The sequence below is a fragment of the Pelobates fuscus genome, chromosome 5 (assembly GCF_036172605.1).
Source record: "Pelobates fuscus isolate aPelFus1 chromosome 5, aPelFus1.pri, whole genome shotgun sequence".
Classification (NCBI taxonomy): Eukaryota; Metazoa; Chordata; class Amphibia; order Anura; family Pelobatidae; genus Pelobates; species Pelobates fuscus.
The window spans coordinates 206,681,253-206,701,613 of record NC_086321.1 but is presented as its reverse complement, the minus strand read 5'-3'; positions in this window follow the sequence as shown (position 1 = coordinate 206,701,613).

Genomic DNA, 20,361 nt, shown 5'->3' with positions numbered 1-20,361 from the left:
CCAGGAAGCCTATCAAACACATATTTCAAAACATTCTCACATATTTAAGCCCCAAAATTGGCAGAGACATACAATCACATCATACGCACAGGGGACATGCCACACGAGATGCTGATGGCACACGTAGCGACCCTCCCAAAACCAGGGAAACCCCCGAACCGGAGTCAAAATCTGCGCCCCATTTCCGTGCTCAATACCGACACCAAATTGCTAGCCAAAATCTACTCCAACAGACTATCTCAAATTATTCCCACACTAATACACGTGGACCAAGTGGGGTTTGTGAGCGCGGATGGAGCTAGGAAGATCATGGACTTGCAGGGGGGGTGCTGCGGGTATGGGGGGGAAGGCGCCTACTGTGGTCCTCTCGCTGGATGTGGAAAAGGCCTTTGATAGGCTCCGGTGGCCCTTCGTCCTCGCAGTCTTAGGGAAGTTTGGATTCCCCCCACAATTCATATCCTTGATTAAAACACTCTACTCACGCCCTTCAGCACAAGTAGTTAATGGAGGCTTCACATCCTGCAGCTTCAAGATCACAAATGGCTCAAGGCAAGGATGTCCGCTTTCCTCAATACTATATATCCTAGCGCTGGAACCCTTGACCCAACTAATCCGGAGCCACCCCCAAATATGTCGTATAAAGGTAAAGGATAGGGAATACAAGCTAACCCTGTTTGCCGATGACATTCTGCTCACACTGCAACAACCGGGCTCCTCCCTCCCAGCCCTACACAACGTCCTCCAACAATACAGTAGATGTTCATACTACAAATTAAATGTCCCTAAGACACAGGCGATGGGCATCAACATTCCGGGGCACATGCTCACTGAACTCAAAAGTACATTTACATATGAGTGGTGAACAGATTCGATTAAGTTTTTAGGTTTAGCCTAAACGCCACAGCCATCAGGCCTCTATAAAGCCAACTACCAAGTCCTACTGAATGACAAACACACAATTACAGTGATGGAAGGGAAAGTTAATCTCATGGATGGGAAGGATAGCGGCGACCAAGATGCTAATAGTACCAAAGTTACAATACCTTTTCCGCACACTACCCAAAAAATTTCCCGATGCTCTACCTACGTGAAGCTAAAAAAATAATCACTGCCTTTATATGGAACAACACAAGGCCGAGAATAGCAATAAATACCCTATTCAAACCCTTTTCACAAGGAGGGATGGGGCTACCGAACATTGCAGAGTACTACACAGCGGCGGTGTTAGGCCCATTAATATCGGGAAGCAATAATCCAAAACCCCCCCAATGGGTGCACATAGAATCGGCCTACACGAACAACTTCACTGTTGAAACACTAGCATGGATGTCTAAAAAACTATGACCATAAGGACATACTTCCCACAACTGCACTCACACTAAACATTTGGGATAAACATTTGGGATAAACTAAACTCCTTAGTCAAGGGAGTTTCCTTGGCCCTACCATTGACAGCTCTGTCCTCCCTCATACCAGGCTTCAACTACAGGCTATGGCATAGACACGGCCTTTCACATCTATACCATGTTTACCAAGGGCCAAATTTAGAAAACTTCTGTAATTTACAAACTCAATATGGGGTGCCGGATAAGGCACGGATTTCCTACACACAAATGTTATCGTGGTCAAAGAAACAAACTGTTGTGTCATACAATGATGTAAATAGTCTACGGCTGATGGCCGTTGAAAACAATCTGTCTTAAAATGCTGCCTGCCACTAAACTGATCTCCCTTATCTACTCCCATAACCATATCGAGCACCACCCCAAGGAGTATTCCTTTGTCAGGGTGTAGGAGAGGGAGCAAGGCCTCTCACTTTCAGACAGCCAATGGCTGACAATACAGCAGGCACACAAAAATCTATCCTTATGTACCTCCCATACGGAACTATCAAGGAAAATATTATACAAGTGGTACTTGGTGCCCACATGTTTAAAACATAGCTCACCAAACCTCTCAGACACATACTGGTGCTGTTTATCAGAGCCAGGAACAATGACACACATCTGCTGGTCATGTGTGAGACTCGCAGAATTCTGGTTGGAGGTGGAACAGATTATCCACAAGTGCACAGGCATACATCTACAGAGACTGCCTGAAATATACCTCCTACACCTCTTCCCTAAGGAACTCCGCAAAGACCATAGATACATCGCCTACCATATTCTTACTGCCGCCCTCACGGTCATTATTAGACTATGGTGAAACCAAGATAAACCTAATGTAAAGCACTGTATCCAAACTCTAGCCATAACCAAAAAATATGAAACAATGGCAAGGAGAAATATGGCCCCCCAAAAGTTCATAATAAGGGCATGGACGATGTGGGAACGGTTCCTCTTCCAGGCCCCTCACGCAGCACCTTAGCAGTTTAACGCATTCAACTTCCTTATCTAAAAACGACATTCAAAACACTACAGCAGCACAAGAGGCGATCCCAAAATACAGAAAACCGCCTCCGACAGCCGTGGCCACACTATCCACTATCCTACTAACATTGTTACCCATGCTGAAGGCACTAAATAAGAGTATGTTAACCGCAATGATGCAAAATTGCAACAGCCTATGCCAACAATGGGTCACATCAAGCACGCCCTGAAACGTAAGGCTATACTGCACAACCAAGGACTCTCCTAAACAACTCCAGCAGCGGCGACTGCACTAAGAAGATACTGGGTGTGAGAAGTGCATTAACACTGCATCAACGCTGAGCCAACAACCCCTCGTTAAAGTTCCATGATCCCATCACTAAGGTGTACCAGCAAACAGCAAAGTGTTTTTAGAATAACCTGTCAACCACATGCATGTACCAAATAATCTCATGACTAGCTAATCCATGCAAGCATTGTATGCACAGATATGTACACCTGTAATGAAATAAAAAACTGCAAATTAAAAAAAATTTAATAAAAAAAGTCCCCTTAATAATATCTTAAAGCGTTGTGGAATTTGTTGGCACTATATAAATCCCAATAATAATAATCATAGTATGTGTAATAGTCTGTGTATGTGTGTGACAGTGTTTGTATGTAAATGGGTAGCAGTGTGTGTGTATGTTTATGTCTGTATATGTGTAATAGTATGTGTATATAGTATATATGTAAAACAGTGTTTATGTGTGAAAGCATGTGTTTATGAGTGTGTGTGTGTGTGTGTGTGTGTTTGCCAATGTGTGCCACTATGGACTTTATAATTCTGTAAAGTGGAACAAAACCCTTTACTGTCTAAAAATGTTTCAGAAAGATTGATAAATATGTTGTGTCGCCTAAAAATAGGTGTATATTCAAAACTGATTAGGACATAGAAGAAGCAACAGATGACAGAAAAAAAAAAAAAAAAAAAAAGTTAAAGAATTGTGTCAAATATTTGCCAAAAACTAGACTTAAAAGTGTCTGTGACATACCAATAAATGTCCCCTGAAGTTTCCCTTGACATTTTTTTCAGATGTTGGCAGCTATAGATCATATACAACCCGACGTTGGTATATTAACCCACTGCTCTCCTCCACATGGCTCCCTGTTAGATTTATTGGCAGTCCTTGGAACTCCACAATTTTACTTATTTTTTCTGTAAGGCAGTATGTTGAGATCCTCATGTGGCAGCTTGTATTTATTGTGAATTCCATCCATGCAGTCCCTTTGATCTAAGGGGATCACATGGCAGTTAACAAAGGTTTGGATGGATTAAGACCTTTATTAGTTCTATCACTCATTAACACTTTTTGGTGCATATGGAGCATGGCCCATTTTTCCATGGAAATCAGATCCTGAATGGAGCAATTACCTTCCCCAGCAAGCCTGGGAAACGTACTACTAAATCTAAATGCATGTACTTAACATTAAACTTAACTTTCTATCAAAGCAAAATAAAGACTGTAAGAAGGGATCATACCAGCAATTTTATTTTGCAGTATATTTAAATCAGTATGAGTAAGATAAAAAATGGTTTTAATGAATTGGAATTTTGTATTGAAAACGAAAATTGCCATTGTCTTTTAATTATTTGAGCACAAAGAGCATTGTTCTGATACAGCATTAAAAGTACACTGTAGGCCAAGCATGTCAAACTCGCTGCCTGAATGAGGGAGCAGTGAGGAGCAGGAAGGGAGACCCCACACCAGCTCCCAAAGGTATGGAGCAACAAATAAAATGATTTGTGAGTGTGTGCAAGAATGTGTAAATGTGTGTGTCTGTCTGTCAGTGTGTGTGTGTCTGTCTGTCAGTGTGTGTGTGTCTGTCAGTGAGTGTGTGTCTGCGTGTCCGTCAGTGTGTGTGTACCTGTCATTCAGCCTTTACTAATAAAAAGGATAAGAATCTAACACAAAATGAAAGTAGAACTTACATGCGTAGGTATTTACACTTGACAGTAGAGTACTGCATTACTGCACTTATAAACATTTTCATTATAACGTGTAGTCCACTCACAGGTCTTTCTCCTAGTATCCCGTCCCACTTATTGTTGTACACACTGCTACACTTTGTCTGACTGATAATCTCCAAGTGTGACATTCAGTCACCCCCTTTTAATTCTCTCTTGTATTTCAGTGTTTAAAATCTACATATTTTTAATATGTTAGTGGATTCTTAGAGTGAAAAAAAAATCCACTCGGGGAATAGCGTATACTTGCAGCCTCAGACAACCACCAACTGGGATGTGGTGCGACTGCGATGTGGTGCAACTGGAATCAATGGCAATACTGGGCTGTGATGCGACTGGATTCAATGGCTCTATAATCGGTTGGTGGCCTCTGGAGGAAAGGACAAACTGGTACATTGATTACCCCACTCCCTAGCCTGGAGACACGATTTTATGCCACTGGTGGTGGGGTCCTTCCTGGTCTAGGCTCCCATTAGACTAGTTCAGAGTCTAACTCTCAGACTTTCCCTTCACCTGACCAATACTTTCTCAATTTACCTGATCTATCTCTTTATCTTCTACCTTTACCTCCTTCTTCCTCCTTTCCTCTTTTCTATATTCTATGCTGTACCATTGTTCCTTGCAGCTGTTCTACCAACTTTCTTGAGGATCAAAGAGATTTCTTTTGTTTTGGCTATGTGGACAGACACCGACTGCCATTTGTACATTTAATAATCCTAAAGGATCCGGATTTTTAAAAATTATTATTATGTTTATAGAATTCCTGATATTATTGTGCACTTATTGTTCATTCACATGCTTCTTCCTTATTGTACATTGTAGCCATCAAGTGTAGATGCCTATGCATGTAAGTTCTACTTTCATTTTGTGTTAGATTCTTATCCTTTTTATTAGTAAAGGGTGAATGATAAATACCCATACATATATATGTACTCTAAATTCCTCACTTAAACATTTATCAAAAGTCCTTTAAATTTACCCTTTGAAAAGTGCTGTAAATTGAATACATAAAACTTGTACAAAGTAATGTACAACAAACAAAAAAAACTATTGTGGTCATCTACAAAGCAAATATGGATCCTGCCAGTGTTCCTCCTAACATCATCTAAAATCTCCAGACAATGGCCTAATTTAATATTGTTGGATACGCTTTTCAAATAATTTATTATTAATGATAATAATAGGTAAAAGACTAGAGACTCTCGTTAAAGGTAACTGGAACAACCCAAACTAGAGTCTGTAGTCTGCCTAGTCTAGGATGTGTGCATATAATATAGAAAGCAACGCTTTAAGAAGTACCCAGGTGTGGCAAAGTATGTAATGAGACAAGGGAACAGTAGAACAACTGTATAGTGTAATATGTTTAGTAGTGGTTTGAAATACAGAAAGAGATACACTTACAGTGCATAGAGCTATTAGTAAGCTCTACTTCTATGTGCCTGGGTGGTATAATCCCCGTCTGAGGATGTGAGGTGTTTTTCTTGATCCAATGGGAAGAGCTCCAGAGATTATGCAATATAAACAAAGTAGATGGGGGGATGACATGATCGCACACACACGTACGAGGCGCACTCCGTAGCGGGGAAGCCTCTTGAGGGAGCGTTCTCCGGGTCTCTGCGATGTCTCTGGCGTCTGTATGGAAAAGGGTAGCCCTTGGACGGCGAATGGTGACCTACTGTGAAGACTTTCTGTCTCCCAGACGCAGCCGTCGTTATATTGCCACCTCTAAAAGAGGCCTTGCTGGTTGACATCGACTGTCTCCAGATACTTGAAAAGTTGATTCGCTTTGGAGTGGGTCTGCAGCTAAGAGAGGCTCCCTAACAGGATGGTCTCCATCAGCTTTATTGCAGCGGCAGCCTGGAGGAAAGGAGCTGTTGTTTGGCACTTGCCATAAGGAGAGGTTTTGACACGGAAGACACAAACAGATAACAGATAAGTGTGAACCTGCTATTGAAATCTATTGAGAAAATGTTATACCTCTATAATCTTCAAGAAATGTCCCATAATAAGTGAGAAATATGATTGAAAGCAGTATCAACTTGCTGTTTAGCTTGGTTAACCTTTCGACCACGTGGAGACACCATGTAATAAGTTTGTAAAGAAAGATGTCCTGAATAGCCGTATCTTCACAAACTGAAGTTCTTAAAATATCCCTATATTTAAAGAAAAGGGTCTCAGATAAAGATACAATACTGGGCTAGGAGCTAGGGGAAGCTTAAGTATCAAATCCTATGCCAAAATGTAATATCTGAAGAAAAGAGAAGCCCCCATAATGAAGACCATAATATGTGCTGGCAGATACACCTAAATTAGATTTCTATAAATATCTCTTGGGACTTTTTTTATCTCAATATATAAATCAGCAAACATACTGAATCGGATAAAACTGGCTGAAAACCAGTAATACAAATTTTCCTGGAAAAGAAGGAAGACAAAGGAAAAAAGAAGAGAGAAAACATCCCCTTCAATAGGAAATACACCCTGTTTATGCGGGACAGATCAATTTGGGGCCCATATGGATAAGACATATACATTTAAAATAGATACATTGTAACAACATCCTTTCCTTTTTGGGAGAAGTAAGAAATCTGTATAAGCAAGAAGAGTGCCTTTATACCTTTGATGCAATATTATATATAAAAGGTTCTTTCTTTTTTTCCCATCAAACCAGCAGTCCCAGAGAAGCAGACAAAACTGGGGAAAACTTAAGACTATAAACCTATATAAAAGAAACAGTTTCTAAGAGAGGCAATATTTTTTTTCTTTCTTTCTGCTATATATTGATGATCAAGCAGATGTCCATGTGGATATGACCTGTGCATACAAAACAGATGTACTGATTGGATGGATTCTAGTTCTTTTTTTTTTTTTTTTGGAGTTTTTTTCTGTACCAGCACTAATCCTGGGATAAGCAATCCACCTGTATAAAAGAGATAACAAGTCTCCGATACCAGCAAGAAGAAGTCTATATACAGAACTCTGTTCCTGAGTAGTATAGGAAATTATATCTATATTGTGCATAGAGCATGTATAAAAGTCAATAGATTTGGATATTATTCAAGTATTTACATATTTGTATACAAAATCAAGTTTATTATAATATTCTCTTTTATTTTTTTGTCTTTGTACCCATATATTAAAATATGGCCAGCAAAGATAAAGCAAAAAAAGGATATAGATAAAATGGAAAGGGAACAGACTAGCAGAAGAGATACAAATTCATCAGGTTTCTTCTCATCTACCTCTCAAAAGCATATAGCTAAAACCCCAATGAGTCCCCTGTTAGCTCAAAAGGACAGGTTATCATCTGAGAAGGTTCAAGAAGCAGAACAATCTGACCTATCCTTCGATCACGAACAATCATTAATTACCCCAGATCTACTAAAAGCTTCCTTAGAAACTCAATGGGAACTTATAAGATCAGAGACACAACTAAATGCAAGATAAATTAAGAAATACATTAAATCTGATTTATTGGATCTGGGAAATAGAGTCCAGCCTTAGTTATCAAATTTTAAAATTCTGGTCTAAATTTAAAATAGAACACAATCTGTCTTGGGAAAATACAATTCGCAGTAAGAGCAATATTGGCCTCCTAGAATATAACATGGAGGAGTTGAATCTAGGTACTTGAAAAGAGAATGGTGTAAAGATCTTTAACTATATCTTAAATGGTCCCCATATTAAATCTCTCCAAGAAATAGTCTCAGAATTTCATATCCCCGAAAAATAAGTTTTCAGTTATCTCAGAGTTAAAAGTCATCTTCGAAAATATATATGCAAAAAAGACAATTCAATTCCGGTCTTGGATTGTCTATTAAAATATGGAGACAAAGTTAGTACCCTGATGAAAAGCTCCATTTTTGAGGATGAAGATCCTTCTATAATAGATCCAATAAAAAAATATATATAATAAATAAATAAATGGGAAATAGATCTTGAAATAGAGATCAGTACTTTGGATTGGTATAAGATCATACCAGAAACTAAGAAATGTATACATTGCCCTAATCTTATAGAGTTACAATATAAGATACTGCCTAGATGGCATTTAGTTCCAAATAAAATTAAGATGTTCCATACATATGCCATTTCCTGCTGGCGTTGCAATCATGCAGAAGGTTATTATACTCATATCTGGTTTATTTGTCAGAAGTTAAAAGCTTTTTGGGAATTAACATATAACATTCTAGAGAATGTCACGAAGATTCGTATGACATTCTCCCCCCAAACAGCTTTATTACATCTTGAATTGCCTAAATTGATGCTAAGGGGCAGGTATATAACAACGTATATTCTGATAGCTGCAAAAAAAAAGCATTGTTAAACTCTGGAAACAGAGCGAGCCCCAATGTGGAGAACTGTAAAAACCCAAATCTCTTTTCAATTTTCCCTATTAATAAATATGGATGGAATATATGGAAAAATTATATTAAAGATGTATAAAGTATAATTCTAGGCCTTAGGTATATGCTTTTCGGAGAATTCTCTGGGTGTCTTCTCTATATCTGCATCTCTCAGGTCTTTTTTTCTCTGATTGTTTTTAGACACCCTGCCCCACCTCTCTCTCCTCAACAAGATTTTTCTTTTAAAATCCCAAATGAAAAACTATGGTATATAAATACAGGGCAGGGATTGGGAAGATCTACCTTTTGATATTGGTTATCAACTCTATCTCTAATAGTGACCATCATTTATTCTTTTTTATTTTTTGCATTTTTGATATTTGGCTACTATAGCCAAGCTGTGACTGTAACCAGGGGTGTATTTGCCGCGAGGCAAACAAGGCATTTGCCTTGGGCGGCATTTTCCAGGGGGCAGCAAAAAAAGCCGCCCCCAAACGCCCAGGGCAAATGCCTTGTTAGCCTTGCGGCTAACAGACATCCTGGGCTGGTGGCTGCTGGGCTGGTTGCTGGGCGGGCGGCTGGCGAGGGAGCACTTCCTCTGAGCTGTCTGCTCAGCTCCCTCGCGCGCCACAGAGTGAGGCTGGGAGCCGGAATATGACGTCATATTCCGGCTCCGCCTCCCAGCCTCACTCTGCGGCGCGCGAGGGAGCTGAGCAGACAGCTCAGAGGAAGTGCTCCCTCGCCAGCCGCCCGCCCAGCAACCAGCCCAGCAGCCCGACCGGCAGCCCCACTAGACCCCAGGGAGAGGGAGAACCCCCCCAGCATTCCCAAAGGTAAGGAGGCTGGGGGGGGTAAATAAAAAAAAAATGAGTTAATGTGAGTGAGTGTGTCTGTTAGTGTGTGTGTGTGTGTGTGTGTCTGTTAGTGTGTGTGAGTGTGTCTGACTGTGTGTGTCTGTTAGTGTGTGTGAGTGTGTCTGTTAGTGAGTGTGAGAGTGTGTGTGAGTGTGTCTGACTGTGTGTGTCTGTTAGTGTGTGTGAGTGTGTCTGTTAGTGTGTGTGAGTGTGTCTGTTAGTGTGTGTCTGTTAGTGAGTGTGAGTGTGTCTGTTTGTCTGTTAGAGTGTGTGTGTGTGAGAGTGTGTGTGTGTCTGACTGTGTGTGTCTGTTAGTGTGTGTATGTCAGTGTGTGTGAGTGTGTCTGTTAGTGAGTGTGTGAGTGTGTCTGTTAGCAGCTAACAGACACACTCACACACTCACTAACAGACACACTCACTAACAGACACACTCACACTCACTAACAGACACACTCACACACAGACACACTCATACACTCACACACACACACTGACAGATACGCATCCATTAGCTAACAGTTAGCTAATGGATGCGTATCTGTCAGTGTGTGTGTATTTAGAAGGCGGGGGAAGGGTTGGGTGGGGGTGGCGGGGGGGGGGGGGGGGGTGAGGGGGCGCCTGAGTTTTGTCCTGCCTAGGGCAGCACAAAACCAGGATACACCCCTGACTGTAACTTTAACCCCTTAAGGACAGAGCCAATTGTACAAATTGTGATCAAAAGAAACCTAAACAAAACCTCGAATTTGTGGTTAAATCATATTTCATGTATTTCATATTAAGTGCACCCACATTTAGTATATATAATTTTATTCAGGAGAAATAGTGCTTTCATTTTATTTCAAATATTTCAGTATAAAACGTAATTTAATATGAATAAAATCTAAAAAAGTATGAGAAATAAAGAAATGTTATTTTTCAAGTTCTGCATGACATTTTAACTGTGAATGTCATAATACTGTTGGCTTTTACTGAAATAAAATACACATATTTGTTTTCAGAAATGTCTCACGAGTACAACAGTACCCCCCGTGTTTACAGGGGTCAAATGTAGGGCTTTCCCCTTTTCCATGTTTGAACATTGAAATTTTCCAGATTGGTTTGCTTAGCCTATGTTGTCTTTGAGACCGTATGGTAGCCCAGCAATGAACATTAACCTCATCATGGCATACCATTTGTAAATGTAGACAATCCACAATATTCAAAATATGGTACGTACAGTCTTTTTTAGTAGCACTTAGTCACAATCCTTGACCAAAATTAGAGTTTATATTTGTTTTTGTTTTGCAAATAAACTGCTCTTTCACCGATGATATTATCAGTATAATAAATTTTACTGCTCTAAAACACTCATATTTGGGTAGAGTAATGTCTCACGAGTACAACAGTGCCCATCAAGTGCAGGTTTTATGTTGAAACATAAGATTTTCCAATTTCTGTTTTTGCAAATTGCTATTTGCCAGATTGGCTATGTTGCCTTTGAGACGGTATGGCAGCCCAGAAATGAAAATTAACCCCACCGTGACATACCATTTGAAAAAACAGACAACCCAGGGTATTCAAAATAGGGTATGTCCAGTCTTTTGTAGTAGCCACTTAGTTACAAACGGTTGCCAAACTTATTTGTTTTTTGCTTCTTTTTTTTTTTACACAAAAACTGCACTTTTACTGGTGATATCATCGCCGTGATAAGTTTTACTGTTTTAAAACACTCATATTTATGTTCAGTGAAGTTTCCCGAGTATAACAATACCCTCCCTGTACAGGTTTTATGGTGTTTTGGAAAGTTACAGGGTCAATATAGGGCTTGCCCATTTCAGTTTGCCAGATTGGTTTGCTGGGTATATGTTGCATTTTGAGACCATATGATAGCCCAGGAATGTGACTTAACCCCCAATACACCTTATGTACAGGTTTTATGGTGTTTTAGAAAGTTACAGGGTTAAATATAGTGTTTGCCAATTAAATTATTTGGACTGTCTTCCTGGGTTGTTAGGCAGGTCCCTCAAATTATAATTAATAAAATTAATAAAATCATATAATTATGTAAAATTAATAGTTAAATATATATGTAGAATTTATATATATAATGTTGTTATTTTATATAAATGTAATATATATATATATATATATATATATATATATATGTGTGTGTGTGTAAGTTTCTGGCTGAAGGACGGAGTGAGGTCCACCCTTTCAAGGACAGCATGTACGCCCGCCGTCCTTAAGGGGTTAACCTACTTTTTTAAGAATTGATGTGGTTATCTCCTAAAATTGTGGAAAATCATGGAAAAAGTAATACATTTGCGGTCTGTATTTATATTTATTTATTTGTTTAATATTTTACCAGGAAGGATACATAGAGATTTCTCTTGTTTTTAAAGGAGCACTCCACACCCATAGAGCACTTCAGCTTGCTGAATAGCTATATGGATGTGGAGTATCCCTTTAAAATCCCAGTTTATAAAAGTGCCAATGTCATTGGCTGTTAGATTCACTTCCTACTTCCGTTAGCTCCACTGACCTAACGGAGTAGTAGGCACGTTCTAATAGAGTGTGCCTGCCTTACAATATTGGTTGCAAGAACTGCCAGAGTGACAGCTAGGAGGGGAAGCACTCCCCTCCTGCCTGTCAGTTCTTGGATTATCTGTCCTGTCTCCCCTACCTGTGTCAGAGCCTCCCTCCCCTGCCTGCTAACCTTGTGATTGCCGATCTGTGGGTAGAGAAGCTTCAGTTTCCTCTACCCAGACTGACAGGAAGTGAGAACACTTCCTGTCAGCCCAGGTAGACAAAACTAAATCTCCTCTACCCACAGATCGGCAAATAAAGGTCAGAAGGCAGGGGAGGGAGGCTCAGACACAAAGGGAGAGGGGATGGAGGCTCTGAAACAAGAGACGAGGGGAGGGAGGAGGCTCTGACACAAGAGGGGAGGGAGGAAGGGAGGAGGTTTTGACACAAGAGGAGAGGGAAGGGAGGCTCTAAAACAAGAGGGAAGGGAGGAGGCTCTGACACAAGAGGAGAGGGAAGGGAGGCTCTGAAACAAGAGACGAGGGAGGCTTTGACCCAGGTAGGGAAGGGGAGGGAGGCTTTGACACAGATAGGGGAGAGGAGGGAGGCTTTGACACAGGGAGGGAAGGGAGGATTTGGCCCAGGGAGTTGAGGAAGGCTTTGACACAGGTAGGAGAGGGGAGGGAGGCTTTGACACAGGTTGGAGAGGGGAGGGAGGAGGGATTCTTTGACACAGATAGGGATGGGAAAGTACGATTTGACACAGGGAGGGTAGGGGTCTTTGACACAAAGAGGGGGCTTTGACACAGGGAGGTGAGAGGGGAGTAGACACAAGGTGGGATTGGGGGGAGGAGAGAAACCTGAAATAGAATGGAAGAAAGGCTTCTCTATGAGTAGGTTTTGATTGAACAAATCTCTATGAAGTGAAGGGCTTACAAAGGCTGCAGTCATAAGAACTGCAGCTTTTGCAAACTGGTTTAGGCTGTACCCCCAATAAATACATACATAAAAACATGCAATTATTCATTGGGGGTATTTCTACTAAATGGTGGGGGTGGGGGGTTTCTGTTTGTTTTTTTTCAAGTGTAGAGTGGTCCTTTAAGTGTGTCCTGGGTCCACAAAACATTACATTGTTACAATAGGATGCAATATTACAAAAAAATTACAATATACAAACTGTATACATACATACAAACGTATAAATTTAACACGTAACACAACTTTAACACATAACCGGTAATACATCTAATCAACCATGACAGGTGCATTCTGTGCTGAGGTATATTGCCATAGATCTCTTAACTTTTTTTAGATTGAATGAAGATTTGACTGTGTTCCTGAGGTTATTCCATAATTGCAGTGCTCTATAGGAAAATGAGGATCGAGCCACTTTATTTTTGTATTGTGGTATGCTAAATATCGTGCTGGTACTGGATCGGAGGTTATAGGTGGTGGGAACAGCCAGGGAGAGAATTCTACTTAGTTAGGGTGGGAGCTTCCCAGAAAAGCTCTTATGCACAAGGTTGGAAAGATGAAGAGTGCATTGGGATTCCAGCGATAGACAGTTTAGCTCTTTTAACTTGTCACAATGGTGGGTAAAGTAATTACATTCTAGTACAAAGCGGCATGAATTAATGAATTCAATAACATATTAAATTTATGAAGGTGGGTTTGCGATGGAGGTGAATACACTACATCACCATAATCAATGACCGGCGTTAGCATTTGTTGCATCTGTTTCCTTACTGTAGGGCTTAGGCAGAATTTGTTTCTGTACAGGGCCCCTAGTTTTGGATAACATTTTGAAGAGAGATTTTCAATGTGAAGGCCAAAGGATAGATTGGGGTCTAGCAACATACCTCGATATTTAAAAGAACAGACTGCTGTCAGTGTGCTATTTGAATTTGTTCTGATAAACAGTTGTTGATTTTGTAGTTTACATAATTGAGGTACAGTTCCAAAGATCATTGTAACAGTTTTGTCAGTGTTTAGGGAGAGTTTAACCACTATCCACTTTTCTACCTCTGTGAATTGGTTTCGAAGCTCAGACTCAAGCTGCGGTAGCTTGGGTTTACATTAGAATTTTTAAAAAGCAGCCTTAGATAACCCACCATTTTCAACAGACACACTTACCCTATAACAAATAAACAGCACGTTTTATTCCATGAGGCAAATATCCTTAAAACTCTTATTAAAAAATAACAATCTTAAAATGTAAATTGTATAAATTGAAAACCCTGGCATCTGTGGTAGTAAGTATGAAGGTAGGTACTTTGAAAATGCTGTACAATCTTGGGCACTTGTTTTAAATAAGGATGTTATGGCAATAGAAAAAGTGCAGAGGCAGTCTACAAAATTAATAAAAGGAATTGAGCATTTTATTCGTGAAGAAAGGTAACAAATTTAAATCTCTTTACTTTGACAAAATGGCACCTCAGAGGGGATATGATAACATTATACAAATATATTCGGGGCCAATACAAACCATTGTCTGGAAATCTATTCATAAACAGGACTATACAGAGGGCACGAGGTCACGCATTTAGACTGGAATAAAGAAAATTTAGTCTAAAGCAAAGGAAAGGGCTTTTTACAGTAAGAACAATAAAGATGTGGAGTTCTCTGCCTGAGGAGATGGTTTTATCAGGGTCTATACAGATGTATAAGCAACAATTAGATAAGTATTTGCAAAACAGTAATTCAGAGATATAATTTTTAATTAATGGGTAGCTTATTGATTCATGGAGATATTTGACTTCCATTCTGGGGTCAAGAAGGATATTTTTCCTAGCTTGTTGCAAAATTGGAAGCTCTTCAAACTGTGTTTTTGCCTTCTTTTGGATCAACAGCAAAAACAAATGTGCGAAAGGCTGAACTTGATGGACACGTCTCTTTTCTGCTATGTAACTGTAACTATGTAACCATGAACACTTTAATGGCTGCTATTGAGCCAATAACAATGTTGATGCAATCAAAATCCCATCAATCCAATATTCTTCTGTAACACTTTTTACATTATAGGTCTGGAGAAAAAGGGCCCCATACATTTAAGGGAACACTATTGTGTCAGGAATATAAACATGTATTCCTAACACTATAGTTCTAAAAACACTATTTGCACCCACTCCTTGCCCCCCATTAAAAAGGTGTTTTACTCACCTTATTTCATAATTGCTGGCTCCGCCCCACTCCACCTCTGGCTGAGATCATCAAATTTGATGATCTCAGCCAATCCAATGCTTTCACATAGAAAAGCATTGGGAGGCTATTGCACATGGCCGGCAAAACACAGTGCGACTAGACAGTCTTTTTCTGAAAAGGCAGTGTTTACATTAAAAATCCTGCAGGGACAGGCTGTAGACACCAAAACAATTACACAAAGCTGTAGTTTTTCCGGTGACCATAGTGTCTCTTTAAGCAGTCAAGCTTTGGCAATTACAATCTTTCTGAAAAAGCGTTACAAGCACCACAAATACTCCCTCCGAATTAATGATGCCTGCAATCAACATCAACTTCTTTTAATAAGTTTAAACAAAGGACAAACAAATAGTGTTACAACAAAATAGCACAGTAAAACAAATTAAAAACACACACCAATATCCCTATGGAACATGGTAGCTTGCTGCCACATGTCTGTTATCATTCTGTATAAAAAGTACACTAGCAGTGAGGTCACATCAGTATACATCCAGCCTGTATTGTGCTTTTATTGAAATTGATGTTTGTAACCTTCAACTGGCATACGGCCATTGAATTTATTGTTGACCTTGCAATGTTGACCTAGTAAGTCTGAATATGATTAAAGCCAACATCAAGATTTAGGACCAGTTTTACAAGATAACGTTATCTGATTTCATCAGCATTATTTTCAGCAAAGCAGGCTGTGAATTTTGGATTATGAGTGGGAAATGTTATTGAGCTGACACCAATACTGGATTATCGTTGACAAACAAGGTAGCATGGTAAGAACCAAAAAAACTAAGCAATTGCACGCTTGTAATCTCAGACCTAGCTCTTGCTCAAATTCAATTCATAAAACTGTTCATATTTGACCCTGTATAAAAAAAGAACTCCCCATTACTATGGACCAATGCTTATTTAAACCAAGCTAGACATTCTTCCCTTTACTCAAAAGAAGTAATCTGACCAAAATAGCTGAAAATAGCAGTTATTTTTATAGAGACCCTACTGACTCATTTATTTCTTCCAACAATAACAATACTGTCACTGCAGTCTCTTAGGGACCCTACGTTTTGCCGTCCATAAAATTAGGAGTACTCCTGGTACTCAGAGAACCAGAACAACTTTAAAAAAAACAACAACACAATAATCCAATCTGATTAAAATTACATAGAGTTGTATACTATTCAAGGAACACCGAACTAATTTCTGTATGATTTTTTTAGAATCTCACCCTCACTCTGCTTACAGCTGATACCCATGCTCAGTGTAATTCAACCTGCATTTCTGGTCCTTGTATTTGTATTTTTGCTTTAGTTCTCAAAGAACAATGCAAATGTGAAACAGCATGTGTTTTTTCTCCCAAGAAATGTGATCATAAAGAAATACTGATCATTTAAGGAAAACAATGGAATGATTTACTGCGCTTATGAAAAACAGATGTAAGAGCTTGACAAAAATAATGTACAAATATGTCATGTTTAAATGAGATTAAATGAAATCTTTGTTAGCTTTTACAAATGTAAGCACTAAAATGCGAACAATACAACATCAATAAACCACAAATAATAACATACAAACAAAACAATTTTGACTATAGTCAACAATTTTGGGCACTATTTACGAAACAGTGATTTGTGCAGTATTAAAATATGAAATTCACTTTGAATTGCCAACAATTCACACTTTAGTAAATAGCCCCATCTGTATGATTTAACCGCTTAGCGATCCCACAAACTATTTCTGCAAAGGGAGGGAAATAGGAGAAAGCAAAAAACAACAACAAATAAGTTATGCAAATAAAATGTCAAAAAATATATACTAGTTGGTAGACATGGGCAAAGAGTTCATCCTCAGACCTTGTGGGAACTTCTATGAGAACTGGTTGTGTTTCTGTGCCTTTTCCTATGTGTTTGAAAGCAGCATAATTTCCTTTCCCACTTTTAGTATCAAAGTAATCCACCATCATCAGCTAAGGAAGGGAGAGCAATTAGACATGGCTAGGCAGACAGTGAGAACATGGGACCTAAGTCTGCTGCGACATCTGGGAAAAGCAAAAGGGATGGACGACAAATAGTTTACTAAGCTGCGTTCAATTTTGAACAGACCGGAAAAAGGGAATTGTCAGAAAAAATTATATATAATATTGATGGTTGAAACTGGGGCATGGTATGGCAAGTATTCTTCCAACTTGTTTGAACAATAAAAAATTTGGTATAAAAAGATACAGAATATATGAAAGATCAGGAAGGTCTTGAGAATAATAATATGGCTTCTTAAGCACTACTTGACCAATCAGAATAGACAAAATTCTGTAAAAATGTCTGAATTCCAATCAGAATAGCAATTCTCAAATTTTTCAATACCAATTTCAGTCACAATTTGGTTGATCTGACCAAATCTGTGTAATTCAGTCATGACCATTAAAATCAGTGCTTTTTGCAAACGAAACCTATACAAGGTATAGCACCAACTTTACACTTAACTCTGGACCGAACGCATCCAGAAGGATGCACATTCACAAATGATAGTTCACTTGCTTTTAGCAAGTAAAGAATAATTTGAAGTACTATTTGCATCCGCTGGCAGCACTAACAGCCAGCAGGCAAATAGTATTTAAAGGGACACTATAGGCACCCAGACCACTTCAGCTCATTGAAGTGCTCTGGGTGCAGTGACCCTGTCCCCTTAACCCTGCAGTGTTAATTATTGCAGTTTCTGAGAAACTGCAATAATTACATTCCAGGGTTAAGACTGCCTGTATTGGCTGTCAATACGACAGATTTTAATCTCCCTTATGCTAATATGAGGATCATATTAACCCCCATAAAATTCTGGGGGGCATGCAGGGGTTAGGAAGTGGCAGGGAGCACAGCTCCCCATTGCTTCTATTTTTACACATTACAAGGAGGGAGACGCAAGTCGGTAGCTCCCTCCTTGTAATAAACTAAAGACTGAATTGAAATTTGGTATTTGTTCATTCTTGTTATTTCTATTCATTCATCTTTCTGACAAAGGAATGAATAGCCAAATTTCCCGTCTGAATTTCAGACAATAGTCAATGCCCAAGTGTACAACTGGGCATGCACGGGAATTGCACAGCACTATCTAGTGTGGTCAGATGATGTGTCCCGCATGGTCTTCATCTGTCCACACTAAGATGTCGACGCCTAGGACCGAGGTCCAGGCATGAAATAAAGCTTTATAAGAAGGTAAAATGGAGGGTGTTAGGGCATTTGGGGTTGACTAGGGGGACAATAAATTTTAGTGGAGTCGGGAGGGGGGGGGGGGAGGGAAGGATTTGGCCATGACAGTGCCACTTTAAAAGAAGATATCAAATATCAAGATATCTTAACACAAGATATCAAAAGGAAAAAATATTACAATTAGTCATTATACATGTATGTTCTCTCATTTTCTAATTTTTTTTTAATCCAGATATGTAATAATCTAATTTTGTTAAATGGCTTTGCAAAAATAGCTAATATTGTGCAAGTGTTTCAGAGGAACCAAATGCTTTTGTCCTGAACAAGTCTACTAAATTGTCTCTGATTAAATTAGCACATTGAAGCTATGAGTGCAACAATGAGTGCAACTTTGTGTCGAATATGTGCTATTCCTACACAACACTAGCGTTAGTGAAGAACTCTGTAAATCTGTTGGCTTATTTTCATCTGTTGCTTTTGCACCCTAAACATTATTTAGTAATAGAAAACACCTTTTAATTGATGCAACAAATTTACCAATGTTCCCAGCTTGTTTTTTATTACCAGAAAAGTGTTCTACACTGTGCCTACACTTTTTTGCCAATTAGACAGGTTAGAGACCAAAAATAAAAGACATTTCAGAACACTTTTATACATTATTATTTTATTATTTATATGGCGCCAGCAAATTCCGTAGCGCTGTACAATCTCCCCTAATGTTTTCAGCACACTGAAAATGAATGTAACCAAGAACAACTTTGATCAAACTGAAATGTATTCCATATATAGAAAAGCTCTGTATTCTTTTAAACAGTTTCTCTTTCCAAGTACAAATGCTTTCTTCTAAGACAAATTATTTTAATTGGTACAAGAACATCTTGTGTGGCACAGCTTGGCTCAACTTGAAACATAGCTGATATTACCTAACTAGATGCATACGTGATGTTGATTAATTAATATGTTACAAAGTCTGTTAACAGAAACACAAAGGAACACTGCCACCAAAAGTTTTCTATATTTAATTTTCAACATGCTCTTTTTACATGTATTTGTCCGTCTCACTGTGATTCTGCACCTTCTTCATTGTAGCACACAATTTCACCCACAAAGGGAGTCTCAGGGTGGATATTGGCAACCAATATTGCTTAATCTGGTGTCTGGCATGGCTGTGGAGTGGTGGGATTACCAGTGAATCAACATGGTGGAGTAGAAACCAATAGGCAATGAGCATGGAGAGATAATTACATGGGGTGCCAGGCTCAGCCCTTTCCCCTGTGCCCTCCTTAGGGTAACGTACACTACACACCATTTCATTAGAGGTGACTGGGTTCGGTTGAGTTTATGATGGTGGCATGTGTTGATATCCTCTCGATTGCTAGCTATTTCAAGCAGGGTCCTCATCAACATATTGTGCATGTAACAATTTGTAATTGTCTCATCTATTTTTTTATTTTTTTTATTATTCTTTATTTTTGTTGTGCAAGCTTTACATCATGCTTGAATAGCCACGACAGCCAGATCAAGCTCAATTGTAACAGTTTATAACATCGGTATGGCATTTAGAGTTACTGCACATTTTTAAATGGGAATAATAAAAACTTAGGGTACAACAACAGCTTATTATCTTAAGAGCAGATTAGTTTCCGTGTGGACAGTGGCGTTTGTCTAGGGCCAACGTACAGTGGTTAATGCCATAGGCCAGTAGTAGTGGGCCTAGTGTGTGTCAGTTGTGTTCTGTAAGTTGCGGCTTTTGCCTGGCCTGCTCCCTTGGGTCGGGGCAGGTGTACCTTAGCTGTTAAGGTGTAGGATAACAACGTGAATTGGCCGACTGGAGTGGTCAGTTTCAGTGTATGTAGTGGGGGCGAGAGTACGGCTGTCTCATCTATTTTTAAG